We start from the raw sequence: 16511 nt of genomic DNA on the forward strand, positions 1-16511 counted from the left end.
ATGTCCCGACTTAGATTATTTTTGGATAGTAAAGGATTTGTAGATATTGTAGATTGGGATTTTTGTTGCATATCTTGGTATTCATTTATCTTGTTTTATATTTTGAATTAATCTATTACTGGTTGTACTGTGTTTTGGTTGACTAGGGTAAAGAGGGTGAACTTCGATCCTCGATGTACTTGAGATACCCGTCATGGCCAGGCCTTTGTTTGGGTCATGAAAAAGTTAGTATTAGGGCCCTAGGTTCATGGGCACCCAATTCATGGTACTCAGCAAACTTGAATCGATTCCTACATCACATGGTGATACGACATTCAAAGATGGTTAGCGGGTTGAGCTCTAGCATGTAACTCCGAATAAGGGGATAAAATAATGTCTTGACCAACAATTCAAAAATTAGTCAAATCCAATGCATATAATCTGATGCATATATATGTATATATAAGTATGACATGCGGGGATAGCGACAACGCTTAGCATTAAATAGAACTTTATTCTTCATTGTGTAGATTAACAATCATAATAGTACCTATGGGCTATTTAGGCCCCAGTTCTCAACCCCTGGTCGGGACCCAAGTGCGTGTAGCTGCATAAATCAGAGAATAACCATAATATATATACACGGGGGACTCGTAGTGTAATACCCTATACTAATACAAGCTTATTTCAGCTATTAGCTACATACTTAAGGGGTTTAAGTCTTGAAATTTTCACTAAGTGTTGAGGAGTTAGCCATTTTTAAGACCTTCTAACTTAGAAGAATTTTAAGTTGACCTTTTGGGCTCCGAGATGATGGTTTTGAGTTAATTCATGTTCAGGCGTGTAAGAAGTATATCTTGAGTAAGTTTTAAATTTTTCGGACTAGGATTGGACCTTGTTGGATTTTCTAAAATAGTAACCCACCGCATCACGGTGGCTATAGAGATGGCTACCTTGTCGCATCGTGGTGGAATACAAAACAACAATTGTCATTTTCCAGTGACTCACCTTGATTGCACTGTGCATGCTGAGTATAGTGATAAGGGAGTCACTACATCACGGTGAAGACTTAAACGGTATTCTAGTTATGAATTTTAATTTCTAGGGGCAGTTTAGTCTTTCTCTAGGCCCCCAATTTGTAAAAATAGAATATTTAACCCTATTCTAAGCATATTACAATCATTCCTCACCAAATTTCTCTCCAAGCAAACCCTAGAGGTTTAATTTTAACTTTAAGACATCCCAAGTTTCCTCGTTTCTTTTTCAAGATAAGTGAGAATCCAAGTTTTTGGGTTCAAGAACTTCAAGAAGAAGCTTCAAAAACATCATTGGAAATTCAAAGTTCAAGCTTCAACATTCAATTAATCAAATGGGGTATGTAGGGTTATTAACAGGGATACTCCTTTCATCCTTGTGCTTAAAACTTGATCTTTATTTAAGAATTCATATTTTGCAAATTAGAGTTACCCAATTATCATTATTTGTAGATTATGATGTTACATGTGATTTAACTATTGAAGTGCATGTATATTTTCACATCTTTATGCATGTGCTATGATTTTTTTATATTTCCAATGGAGTTTTAAGCATGATATTGTGATTCTTGATTTCATTATCATGAAATTTTTGAAGTATTTCAAGAAGTATATTGAGCATGAAATTTTGCTATGATTTGGCATGAGTTTAAAGCATGTGATTTGAGCCCTAACTCTAAGTATTGATATTTCAAGAAAATTATGATTTAAAGCCTCTTTTATGAGTTGTTTACTAAGATTTAAGAAAGAAATTGATCTTTTGATCCAAAGCTAAGATAAATAATCTACATTTTTCATATAGTTTGAAATTAAAGAAAGAGAAGCATAATTGATTTTTATTGTAAACTCTTACACTAGTTTTAAAGTGGATTTTCTACAAAATGAGTATACAGATTAAAGGGAGTAGTATTTAGCACCGATTTGGGTATCTATCCTAATTCACATGCCCCAGAACTACGATCCAACGTAGGTATAGATTTAGATTATTCCCATTTATATGGATGCAAATACACATTATGATTACTTAGCTCAGGTTATACACCTTGGCAAGAGTATGACGCCTCTCCCCAACGTGAAGTTTTTCCTATAGGGAAACTAGACGTTGGACTCCATAATAGCTCACATGGTTTATGTCATTTGGAAGAACCTCTCTAACAGAAAAGAATAAAAGAAAATCTTGTAAAAGAAACTCCCTAAGTCCTAAAATAGAATAATATAACAACTTTTAAAAACTACATGTAAAGGCTTATAATTTTATTCAGATATTATATTACATTAGATAATAGCTATGAGATTTTAGCTTTCAGTTTATAGATATACAGATGAGTCATTTTTACACTTAGCCTGTATGATTTGAAAATAGACTTAACTTCAGTCCTACTTATTCCACTAATAGAAAGAGTAAAAGTACATCTTTTAGAACTAAGTGTTATGGCTAACAAGATTTATACATTATGCTTTATTATCCATGATTTATGATTTCCAGCTTTTAGTTATTCAAGCCAGTGTGAGTCATTTACCCTTAGCTTGCATCTTTTTTACAAGTTTATATAAACATTGAGATATTATTTTACTTATGTATTCACCCCCATATGCTCAGTACATTCCAAAAGTACTGATCCACATATACATCTATGTGCTACATTGTTTAATAATATATGTCCCAGTTCAGTTGTAGTCCATATATCACGATTAGACAGTTGCAGAATCCAGACAACAGATGATGAGTCCTTCTACTTCGGGGACTGTAGTTAGATGTTATTTATGTACTTTATTTGCTTACTCATATGTATTGATTAGTGGTAGTTGGAGTTTCATCCCAACTACCTAGAGTGTTTATAGTAGAGGCTTCATAGACTGTTAGTAGAACTAATGTATTAGATTTAGTTTTGTTTTGTATAAGCATTGTGTGACGACTAGCGGGTTTGTCTTGATCAGATTTAGAAAAGAATGATCTTTCCCTTATTTTTTTCAAATTTATGTATTTTATTTAGTTGCTCAAAATTTATGCCAATACAAGGGTTAGCTTATGATCACATGTGGTTTAAAAAACCGTGTAAGAACTAAGGGGTAGTCTCGGGTCATTACAAGCTTGGTATCAGAACGCAGAGTTCAAGTGTCCTAGGGTGTCTATGAAGCCGTGTCTAGTAGAGTCTTACAGAATGGTACAGAGATATCTATACTTTTCTTCTAGAGCCTATAGGGAATTTAAGAAATGTTTCCCTTTTTTATTCTATAGATCGTGCTATAAATTTGTTCTCTCAGAAACTTCTATCGATTTGACTGTAAATTCATAATTCTCTATCCATAACTTTTCAAGATAGCCTGGGTACTAGATTCTAATTCCACCCAAGATGATGCTCTCAGATTTACTATCAGTAACTTTAGAAGTTATATAAATAGGCTTGAGAGGAGCTCACTAGTGTTATATTGTAATACCTCGTATTTCATGCTAGAATTCTAACCATCGTTCCTAAGCGTCTAAGCTGTAATCCAAGTGATTCTCACATGAATACAAGTTTCATGATCATTATCCTAGTATATGGAGTAGTTTAGAGGTGGAAAATGTTTATAGCAATGACCTAGAACAAGGTTGAGCTCAGACCAATTGATTCATCCAAAGTTTGACATTCGATTCTACAAGGGTCAACTTTAAACGTGAATATATATTAATATACATGGAATTTTTCATCTCAAGACCTATAAAATTGTATATAATTGAATTATCTTCTTAACGATACCAATTTTGCAAAAATTTGATACCAGAGTAAAGAGTTATGCCCATTTTCGTGAGAGGCTGTAAGGGTGTGCGATGGGCAATGGGCCGCCCAATCAAATGTGTGCGATTGAGAGTGCGAGGCATACTTAAATATCTACCATAAGGTGTGCGACTCACACCTTAAGTCTACCATGGGTTATGCGCCGCATACCTCACTTCCAAGTGCCAAAAACACCCCTGTATATGTCTATAACACGGGATTAAACTCCCATAACACCAAAATAAGTTTACTCTCGCTCAAAATCACCAAGAACATTCATTAGGGTTTCAACCTAAAAATTCAAATATCTCAAGACTCAACCATGAGTTTTCAATAATTCTTCGAGGTTCGGAATCCCCATTCCGAGGGCTACAAGAAGCACCTCTTATTTTCACGAATAGAGTCCTAAGGTTAAGAGTTCATCTAAAGCTTCAATTTCAAGGTATGTGGGATTTTTCAAAAAGAACACCCTTTCGTTCTTGTGCCCAACTTGATTTTTCTTTTATGAATATACATGATTTACATGTTTTGATATGAATTTAAAGCATGAATTTATACCCTATATAGTTTTACATGAGATTATTAAACTCTCTATGTTTTAGAAGTTGAATTATATGAGAATGATGACATTTTTATACATAAAGCTGAATTTTTCAGATTATAAAGTAAGTTATATATATTTATGATGAAAAGCATGAATCTTGAGAAAATTTAATATGATTTTGATGTATGAGACCTTGATTCCTAATTGGGATTGTACTTTGAGAAATTATGTGCTATAAGCACAATGAGATTTGAATTCCAAAGCTAATTTTCTTTACCAATATGTATGATTATAAAGCTGAAATTTTAAGTTTTAAGTGATTATTTTTGTGCTTATGTCATAAAGTATGAAACTTTGGAAGGTTTTATGGTGATATTAATGTATGGGTTTTTCGAACCCTATTTGAGATTATTATTTTGAGAAAATTGTGTGTTATAAACACCTTGAGTTTAAATAATTTGAGATGATAAAGAAGCTTTGACCTTTTGGTCGTAAAAAGGATTGTTTTTGAAACCGAGATGAGAAAAGAAATCCACTTTTATTGATTTATTATGAAAGGGCTAGCATGATGTCTCCCATTGTTAATTGTTGAAATATTTATTAGTAGATTTTCTTTTGAAAAGACCTGAGCTAAGTACTGGAGTAGTCTTTAGCACCGAGTGGGAGATATAGCAGGATTGGTACTTTCCTAGAACTATGTGCCCCTATAGGTTGTGAGCCTGAGGCTGATTTATATATAGTGATCACTAGTGAATAAAAAATTAAGGTCCTACTCCGATGGCAAGGATAGGACAGCTCTCCCCAACGTGGGTTAGACGTTGGACTCCATGTAGCTTACATAGTTTATGTCGGTTATGAGAGACTCCCAATGTGTGTGTGTGTGTGTATTCTCCTATCTAATATGAAAAGTCTTATTCTTATATCTGAGATAAAAACATATTTGTTTAAAAGACTAAGTTTGAGAAAGTCATTGTTTTTGAAAGATTTAATGAACATATATTCCAAAGAGAATTTTTATGAGATTTGATTGCTTTGATGATTTGGAATCGAGATGGAAGTGAATTGAGATTTATTATGATGACTCACATGTTTCACCCGATATATTTTACTCTCTTATGATTATGATGATTTTAATTCGAGCTAAGTGAGTCATTTATATAATCATGCATAATTTTATAAACTTTGATGATATTAACATATTATTTTATTGTAAGTTTTTATGCTAGTTTTAAAGTGGATTTCCTACAGAATGAGCATATAGATTAAAAGGAGTAGTATTTGGCACCAATTTGGGTATGTGTCCTAGTTCACATGCCCCAGACCTACGATCCAATATAGGTACAGATTCAGATTATTCCCATTTATATAGATGTAAATACAGATTGTGATCACTTAGCCCAGGTTAAACTCCTTGGCAAGAGTATGAAGTCTCTCCTAAATATGAGGTTTTCCTCATAGGGAAACTAGATGTTGGACTCAATATAGCTCACATAGTTTATGTCTGTTAGTAGAACCTCTCTTACAGAAAAGAATAATAGAAAATCTTTTAAAAGAAACTCCCTATGTCCTAGAACAGAATAACAAAACAGCTTTTAGAAACTAAGTGTAAAGCTCATAATTTAATTCAGATATTAGCTATGAGATTTCAGCTTTCAGTTTACAGATATAAAGGTGAGTCCTTTTTACACATAGCCTGCATGATTTGAAAATAGACTTAACTTCAGTCCTACTTATTCCACTAATAGAAAGAGTAAAAGTACAACTTTTAGAACTAAGTGTTATGTCTTACAAGATTAATACAATATGCTTTATTATCCATGAATTATGATTTCCATCTTTCAATTATTCAAGATAGTGTGAGTTATTTACACTTAACATGCATCTTTTTTACAAGTGTATATAAACATTGAGATATTGTTTTACTTATGCATTCACCCCCACATGCTTAGTACATTCCAAAAGTACTGATCCACATATAATATATCTATGTGCTACATTATTTAATAATGTAGGTACCAGTTAAGTTGTAGTCCATATATCACGATCAGACAGTTACGGATTCCAGACAGCAGATGATAAGTCCTCCTACTTTAGGGACTTCAGTTAGATGTTATTTATGTACATTAGTTTCTTACTCATGTGTATTGATTAGTGGTAGTTGGAATTGCATCCTAGCTACCTATAGTTAGTATAGTAGAGGTTTCATAGATTGTCAGTAGAACTAATGTTATTTGATTCTAGTTTTGTTTTGTATAAGCAGAGTTGTAATCATTTTTATATAGCTCTGTATTGATCAGATTCAGAAAAGATTGATCTTTTATTTATTTCATTCAGATTAATGTATTTTTTTCAGTTGCTCATGATTTATGCCAGTACAAGGGTTATCTTGGGACCATATGTGGTTCTAAGCACCGTGTGATGACTAGCGGGTAGTCTCGGGTCGTTACATAAAGCTCCTAATCATATACTAAATGTGACTTGAACACCCAATCATGTAATAAGAGGGACTCTAACCACTCAATCATTTATACCCATGCGTCAGCAAACACGATTTCTAGTATTAATCCCTCGGGACCTCCACCTTCACGGCATTACTACATAACCCCCTGTAAGAGCAATGATAACATTTGCACACATTTCCAATCATTAAGCAAAGAGTCATTCATTTAGGCACATCATAGGTATCATCATACCCTTGCGCTTGTAAGATTATCATTTTGCCAAACTTTACCACTTAGGCAATGGGGACTCCAACCCCTCAGTCCATGTGACTCTAACCCATTTAGGTGTGTGGTAATCTAACCCAATAGCCAACAGGATTCTGACCCAATTTTCCAAATGGGCCTCTAATCAAATTAACGAATATGACTTTAAAGTATATAGCCGATTTAGGACTCAAACCCATTTAGAAAATTCGGGATTCAAACTTATTCAAGTTTCAATAAGGCCCTTTATACCATGCCATATTTCTAAAGATAGTTTAATATGCATACTTTTCACATCTGAAACCAATTTCACAATATTGGGTTAAGGTTGTTACCAATTCAATTGTTAATATTCACAAAATTAGGGGAAATCACAATCCCCTAGTTTATTTATAATGCCCATACGCCCCAAAAGTTCAAACCCATAATAAGGCTTAAACGATCGTATGTAAACCATTGGAAATATTATTCAGAAGACAAACATTCAAAACTCTCAACCCATATTGTAAATTCAATATCAAAATCACACTTGCTTTAGCAAAATAATATTTGGGGATGCGTAACATGCGTGAAAGTATAGAGTGTTATGGAGAGAAATCAACCTTTGAGCCTTTAGATGACCAACTTACTAATACCCTAAGTGCTTTTGATTGAGAGAATTTGGGAGAGACTTTAGAGTTGTTTTTATTATGTTATGGATAATAATAGGGTCCCTAATTGGATTTTAAGTTTAGGGTTTTATTGGGTAAAAGGGGAAATGTTCAAAGTACTCTTAATGAAACATTGAAACATTATCGTCAGTGACCACGAGTCACCGTACAACTCATAAGGTCTCGTTACCAATCCTAACCATGAGTCTAGTCAAGGCAGTAGCTTGGGGGGCCTTCAATGGTCACCTTACAACTCATACTGTATGAGTCGAATAGTGACCCTATGACTCATGGGGTCTCACTCGTGGCTTAGATAGAAACCTTAGTTGACACACTGCTCACCCTACTATCGATATATTATGACTTATAATGAGTCTACATGACTATATAGGCATGAGTCATAGTCAGGACAGAATATGTAATACCCCATATTAGTCTTAGCTCAATTCAACCCATAGAGCATACACAAGAGGCTTAGAACCTGAAAATTTAGCTAAGTGTTGGGAACTTAGTTTTATTTTTTTCCTCTTAACTTCGATGATTTTTAAAGTGACTTTCCTGATCCCGAGACATAAGTTTTGAGTTAATTCATGTTCAGGGCTATAAGGAGCATGTCTCGGGGAAGTTTTGGATTTTTAGGACTAGATTTGGGTCGTGTTTGGATTTCAATTTTAGCAGCTCAATGTGATTGCATCGCGTCACAGTGGAATAGTGATGGCATTATTGGCACATCGCGGTGATGGCCTAATCGGCATCCCAGTTACAAATTTAAATTATAGAAGGTTAGTCTTGGATTTTTCCCATTGCCCCAATCCGTATTAACACAGGATTTGTCTTCAGTTAAGGCATATTATGCCCAAAATCCCCAATTTTATGCTCAAATAAACCCTAATCTCTTCCCTAGTTCATCAAATTAAACTCCTTCCCTTTCAAGAAAAATCAAGAAGACAAGTTCCCAAATTCAAGAATTTCTAAGGAAGCTTTAGGAATTTTTTTCTTTTTAAGGATTAAAGCTTTTAAGGTATGTTAGATGTTCATTCATGGGTCCTTATTACCCATGCAATCCAATAACCTATTTTCAAAATTACAGTTATGGTTTTTACCTGTTATTGTGAGTTATCTTCATGGAGCTATTATGAACTTGAATTTTAAATTACATTTATCTTGTGGCTTCGTGGGAATTAGCCTTGACACATTTGAATGGTGCTTATTTGCTTGTTATATCTTAATCCATGATTTCAGTATTGCAATTATGTTATTATTACATGTTTAAACTATTCCCATGCTTAAGCCCATGAATTCCAATTGTTTGATGAAATGCCTAAAATGATTCACTTTGAACAATGACTACTTATTATGGTTTTTTCAAAGCTTTAATATGTCCTATTGTTATTGTTATCGAGTCTTGGGGGTTATGAATACCCAAAATTAAGTTGTTTACCTAGTTTTCAGTATCTACAAAATGATTTCAGTCATAGAATGATTTCATTCATACTATGAGGAATATCATTCAGTCAGTTAGTACCATCAGTTGTTGGTTTAGTTAAGCTTAGTCTAGTATAGTGATCAGTCTTAGTTCAGTTGGGAGTAGGATTCAGCACTGAACGAACCCAGGGATGGGTGCAGTCCTTCCTGGTTTGGGTATGACCCTTAGTAGCAATCCTTGAGTTACAGAACTATGTAGCTAGCGTAGATTTAGATGTCTTCCTACAAGTTTAGGGTAGTCTAAAATTTCATGTGTAATCCTGCCAGATTAAGGAGACTCTTTAGTCCTTAGGAATAGCAGTTTAGTGGATGCACATAGCCATTGCCAGTACCCATGGCGCGGTACTGCCACTCTTCCAACTGGGGTTATAGGTTGACCCCGATTAGCTCAGATTTGGGCATGTCGGTTAGATGATACCTCCCACAATCTCAATACAGTATTCAGTATGATTCAGTTCAAGTTTACATTGACCATAACATACAGTTATCATAGATTCAGTTAGCAGGTTTCACTATTTCAGTTTACAGACTATTTCAAAATTCTTTTATATGCTTGGTCATGCGTTCTCAAATTTTACAACATTCACATATTCATATTTGTTATTCAATAACCTTATGCTATTCATTCAATTAGTTATTACTCATTCACATAAACTATGTATATCACCCTAACATCATCTAGCATACCAGTACATTTAAAGTACTAACCGCATACTCGTTTCATGCACTATGATATCTCATATCATAGGTTCGGATGCTCAGGTTCTCGACTGCACTTAGACATTCCAGTGCATCACCAGCAGCAACAGTGGTGAGTCCTTATATTTCGAGGAACGATTATACTTATTTTAGTATTTTATGTTTAGAATTCAGTTGGAGTTAGTTGGTTCCTGTCCCATCAACTCTTATTCAGTTATTTTAGAGGCCTTTGGATACTTCACACAGTAATTCAGTTTGTCATTACTTTTATCTGTTTTCAGACAGTTGTTTTCCTATAGTTGTTTCTAGACTTATGATTCAAAAATGTTTTAGTATTTAAAATCTTATGGCATATTTAGTTATTCTAAATGTGTATTTATTATCATCATTTAGTGCTCATAGCCAGTACTAGCTCATAGGTTAGCTTATGGTCTTTCGGGACTGTAAGCATCGTTGTCGCGACTAGGAGTTACCCTCGGGTCATGACAAAACTTGGTATCATGGCCTAAGGTTTTAAGTGACCTTGAAGTATAAAAGCAACGTTGAGTAAAGTCTTGTGCTTATGTGTGAAGCGTGCCATACTTATGGAAAAAAGGCTACAAGATGTTTTAGGAAAGTTTCCCTTTTTTTAGTAATCATGTCATACGAATGAGCATGAGAACTATTTAAACTCTCTTTATAGTTTAATTTTCCTTCCATTTAAGGAACATTCCTCTTAAAAAGACAAACAAAATAAAAATCATCCCGCACCTCCGCCCTTTCAAAGAGATCCCCTGAATAATCATGTCTCTTATGCCAAGATCAGAGCTGTATTCACCACTTTATTTCAGTCTGCAGTGGCTCAGAATAAACAGCAAGCTACTTTTCCAACTATTTTAGTGGTTAATACTGCTACACCTAGGATTCAGGACTTCACCCGAATTAATCCTCCTTTATTTTTGGGATCCAAGTCTGATGAGGATTTGTAGGAGTTCCTTGATATGGTGCAAAACATGATAGATATCATGGGTGTCACATTTAGTGAGAGTGCAAAGTTGGCTACTTACCAGTTGTAGGATGTACCTCACACCGGTTTATGCAGTGAAAGAAGGATAGATACGCAGATGCAGGTCTTGTTGAATGGGAGGAGTTTGCTACAACCTTTTTAGATAGATTATTTCCCTTATATTTGAGGGAAGCTAAGGTGCTGGAGCTTATTAATTTAAAGTAGGTGAGTGTGAGTGTGAAGGAATATTCTCTTAAGTTTATTCAACTGGGAAGGTATGCTCCTCATGTGGTGGCTGATAACAAGTATAGGATAAGCAATTTGTGTCTAGTGTATCTGATAGTTTGGTCAAGGAAATTGCTGAGATGGACTTTTTTAGGCTTATGGTCTATGCTCAATAGATTAAAGGGGAGAATGTTAAGGAGAAAGAAAGAGAGAACAAAAGGGCTAGAATAGGTAGTTTTAACTTTTCTCTGCCAAGGTCAGAGGGTGGTAATCATTCCCAGTTCTATCAAAAATCTTCAGCTCCATCCCCTTCTTCAGCTATTGTACCTATACTATAGTTTATAAATGATAATCGGGATAAAGCACCAGGCTCTAAATCCTAGGACAAAGTAAATAGTGGTCGTACGAATCCTCTTTACCAAAAATATGGCAAAAACCATTTAAGTATGCGTAGGGCTGGCAGTGATGTATGTTTTGCGTGTGATAATCTAGGCCACAGAATCAATAAATGTCCCAAGATGGGTCCACAAAGTCATCACAGTCGTCTTTCAGCTCAGTCGGTCACCCGACTTAGCAGGGTACTGCATCCACTACAATAGTGGGCAACGCCCAAACCAACTGTATGCGCTTCAGTCCTAATAAGATTAAGAAAGTTCTCCTAATATGGTTACGAGTATGTTATAGGTCTTTCATTGACATGTTTATGCTTTGTTAGATCCCAAAACTTCTCTTTCTTTTATAATCCCCTATATATCTATAGACTTTGGAGTCAATCCTAAAACCTTAACAGATCCTTTCTCAGTGTCTACCCCAGTGGGTAAGTCTATTATAGCCCAGTGGGTATACAGAAACTGGCCAATTATGGTATTCCAAAAAGTCACTTCAGTAGACCTTGTGGAGTTAGAGATAATAGATTTTGACGTCATTCCCGGCATGGATTGGCTCCACTCATTCTATGCTTCAGTTGATTATAGAAATAGAGTTGTTTATTTTTAGTTTCAGAATGAACCAGTCCTTGAATGGAGGGGTAGTACTCAACGTTTAAGGGTCAGCTCATTTCAAACCTTAGAGAGAAAAAAAATAAATTAAAAAGGGGTGTATTTTCCATTTTGTTCGAGTCAAAGACTCTAGTTCAAAAACTTCCAGTCTTAAGTCAGTCTCAGTAGTAAGGGAATTTCCAGATGTGGTTCCTTAAGATCTTCCTAGAGTTTCTCCTGAAAGGGAGAATGTCTTCAAAATAGACCTTCTTCCCCAGATATATAGCCTATCTCTATTCTACCCTACAGAATGGTTCCAGCTGAGCTTAGGGAATTGAAGGAATAGTTAAAAGATCTCTTAAATAAAGGTTCTATCAGACCCAGTATCTCCCCATGGGGCACTCTAGTATTTTTTGTGCAAAAGAGAGATGGTTCCCTTAGAATGTGCATCGATTACCGTCAGTTGAACAAATTCACAATTAAGAATAAGTATCCACTCCCCAGAATTGATAACTTATTTTAAAAAACTTTAGGGTGCTAGTTATTTCTCTAAGATAGACCTCAGATCTGACTATTATCATCTCAGAGTCAAAGAATGTGATATTCCAAAAATAGCTTTCAGAACTTGGTATGGTCACTTCAAGTTTCTAGTTATGTCTTTGGTCTGACAAATACCCCAACAACTTTCTTAGACTTGATGAATAGAGTGTTCAAGTTGTACTTAGATATGTTTTTCATAGTTTTCATTGATGATATTCTTGTCTACTCTCTTAATAAAAATAATCATGTAAACAACCTCAAAATTATATTGCAAAATCTTAGAGCCCATCAGTTGTTTGCCAAATTTAGTAAGTGTAAATTTTGGCTAAGATCAGTAGCTTTCCTTGGCCATATTATCTCTAGTGATGGCATTAGAGTTAACCCTCAAAAGACTGAAACAGTGAGAAACTGGCCTAGACCCATCTCTCAGGCAGTTATTAGGAGTTTCTTGGGTTTGGCTAGCTATTACCGATGGTTTGTTGAAGGGTTTTCATCTCTTGCGTCTCATATGTCTAGATTGACATAGAAGAAAGTTAAGTTTTAGTGGTCAATTCTTGTGAAAAGAGTTTTCAGGAGTTAAAGGCTCGAATCACCTCAGCCCCAGTGTTGACCTTTCCAGATGGTTCAGATGGGTTTGTTCTTTACTATGATGCTTCCATAGTTGGTTATGTTTTAATGTAGAGAGGTAAGGTCATAGCCTATGCCTATAGACAACTTAAACCCCATGAAAAGAATTATCCTACCTATGCTCTTGAGTAGCGGCTATTGGTTTTGCCTTAAAAATATTGAGGGACTATCTTTATGGGGTTCATTTTCATATGTTCACGGATCACAAAAGCTTGCAGTATGTGTTTTCGTAGAAAGAGTTAAATCTTTATCAGAGAAGGTGGTTAAAATTATTGAAAGATTATTATATGAGTGTTTTGTATCATCCGGGCAAGGCCAATGTAGTGGCAAATGCCCTTGATATATTTTGTATGGGTAGTGTTACTCATGTAAAAGATGGGAAGAAGAATTTAGTTAGGGGATTTCATCATCTTGCTAGATTAGGTGTTTGATTGGTGGATTCAGGTGAGGGTAGTGTATGGATTCAGAATAGCTAGGAATCTTCTTTGGTTACTGAAGTGAAGGAGAAAAAAGATAGGGATTCTAGTCTGGTTAAGCTGAAGGAATCAGTTAGAGATCAGAAGATAGAGGTTTTCTTCTAAGGGGTAGATGGTGTGTTACGGTGTCAAGGTAGGCTGTGTATGTCATGTATTGATAGGTGGAGATAGAGAATCTTTATAGAAGCACATGGTGTACGATAATCTACTAACCAGAGGCCACTAAGATGTATCACAATTTGAGAGAAATCTATTGGTGGAGTGGAATGAAGAGGGATATTGTAGAGTTCATACCTAAGTGCTCAAATTGTCAGCAAGTTAAGGTTGAACACCAAAAGCCTAGTGGCACTTTGTAGGAGTTCAACATTCCCACTTGGAAGTAGGAAGAGGTGAACATGGATTCTATGATAAGGTTGCCCCGTTCACATTGTCAACATGACTCAATACAGATTATCATAGACAGAATGAGCAAATCAAGTCATTTTTTTGCAAGTTCATTCTTCCTATACAACCGAGGATTATGCTAAGCACTATATTAGAGAGTTGGTTAGGTTATATGGAGTCTTGTTGTATATCATTTCAGATAGAGGTAATCAGTTTACCTCTCAATTTTGGAAAGCTTTTCAGAACGGTCTTGGTACCTAAGTTCGTCTCAGTACAACCTTTCACCCTCAGGTAGATGGTTAGGCAGAAAGGACCATGACCCTAGAGGACATGTTGAGAGCATGCGTTATCAACTTTAAGGGTAGTTGGGATGATCGCTTGCCATTGATTGAGTTTACCTATAATAACCGTTATCACTCCAGTATTAAGATGGCTTCATTTGAGGCTCTCTATAGGAGGAGATGTAAATCACCTATTAGTTGGTTTTAGGTAGGTAAGACTATGTTGATAGGGCCAGATCTAGTGTTTGATTCCTTAGAGAAAGTTCAGTCAATCAGGAAGAGACTTAAGATAGCTCAAAGCCGAAAGAAATCATATGCAAATATGAGAAGAAGATATCTTGAGTTTTAGGTTGGAGCTTTGGTATATTTGAAGACCTCTCCCATGAAGAGAGTGAAGAGATTTGGCAAAAAATAGAAGCTTAGTCCCCGATATGTAGGACCTTATAGGATCTTGAGTCATTTTGGAAAGGTAGCTTATGAGCTTGAGTTGACTGCGGATTTGGCCTCAGTACATCAAGTTTTCCATGTCTCATTGCTAAAGAAGTGTATTAACGACCCAACTATAGTAGTCCCTTTAGAAAGTACTGGCGCTCAGGAGAACTTTTATTATGAGGAAATCCTAGTTGAAATCCTTTATCGTCAGATTCATAGACAGAGGAACAAAGAAGTTCCCTTGGTCAAAGTTCTTTGGTGGAATCAGTCCATTGAGGGAGACACTTGGGAAGAAGAAGCAGACATGCGTTCCAAGTACCCTTATCTTTTTTCACAAATTCAGACTTTATTTAAGGTAAAAATTTTCCTTAGATTATCTTTTTTCCATTCTCAGTTCCAGCAATATAATACTCTTTCTGTCATTGCATGCATTCATGAATCAGTTCAGTCATGTATCATATTTTAGACTCAGTTATGTAACCATGTTTTTGTTATGTATGTTCAGTATGTTATTTCAGTTTCCTTAATATTCTCAACTCAAGTAGCCTCATTCAACAATGAATGTTCCCAAGGGGGCGATATTGTAATACCCCATTTTAGTCTTAGCTCTGTTCAGCCTATAGCGCATCCTTAAGAGGCGTAGAACATGAAAATTTAGCTAAGTGTTGGTGACTTAGTTTAATTTTTATCCTCTTAACTTCGATGATTTTTAAAGTGAACTTCCCGACCCTGAGACGTAAGTTTTGAGTTAACTCATGTTTAGTAGTTTGAGGTGCATATCTTTGGGAAGTTTCAGATTTTTTGGGTGAGGTTTGGGCCATTTTTGGATTTCAATTCCAGCAGCTCAACCCGATTGCACCACATCACGGTGGAATAGAGATGGCATCACTGGCGCAATGCGATGATGGCCTAATCGGCATCCCAGTTGTGAATTTAAATTGCAGAAGGGAAGTCTTATTTTTTCCCATCACCCTAATCCATAATAATACAGGATTTGGCTTCAGTTAAGGTATATTATGTCCAAAATCACCAATTTTATTGTCAAATAAACCCTAAGATCTTCCCTAGTTCATCAAATTAAACCTCTTTCCTTTCAAGAAAATTCAAGAGGACAAGTTCCCAAATTTAAGAATTTCTAAGGAAGCTTAAGAAATTGTGTTTCTTTTCAAGGATTTAAGCTTTTAAGGTACGTTCGATATTCATTCATGGGTCCTTATCACCCATGGAGTCCAAGAACCCAATTTCAAGATTAAAGTTATGATTTTTACTTGTTATTCATAGGTCTTTATCACCCATGGAGTCGAAGAACCCAATTTCAAATTATGTTTATCATGTGGTTTCGTTGGAACTAACCTTGAAATATTTGAATGGTGCTTATTCACTTGTTAAATTTTAATCCATGATTTTAGTATTACAATTATGCTATTATTACATGTTTAAACTATTCCCATGCTTAAGCCCATGAATTCCAAGTATTTGATGAAATGCCTAAAATGATTCAGTTTGAACAATGACTACTTATTATGGGTTTTCAAAGCTTTAGTATGTCTTATTGGTATTGTTATCGAGTCTTGGGGATATGAATACCCAAAATTTAGCTGTTTACCTAGTTTTCAGTATTTACAGAATGATTTTGGTCATACTATGAGCAATATCATTCAGTCAGTTAATAAGGTCAGTTGTAGGTTCAGCTAAGCTTATTCTAGTCTAGTGATTAGCATAAGTTAAA

The sequence above is a fragment of the Capsicum annuum genome, chromosome 2, assembly GCF_002878395.1.
Source record: "Capsicum annuum cultivar UCD-10X-F1 chromosome 2, UCD10Xv1.1, whole genome shotgun sequence".
Taxonomy (NCBI): domain Eukaryota; kingdom Viridiplantae; phylum Streptophyta; class Magnoliopsida; order Solanales; family Solanaceae; genus Capsicum; species Capsicum annuum.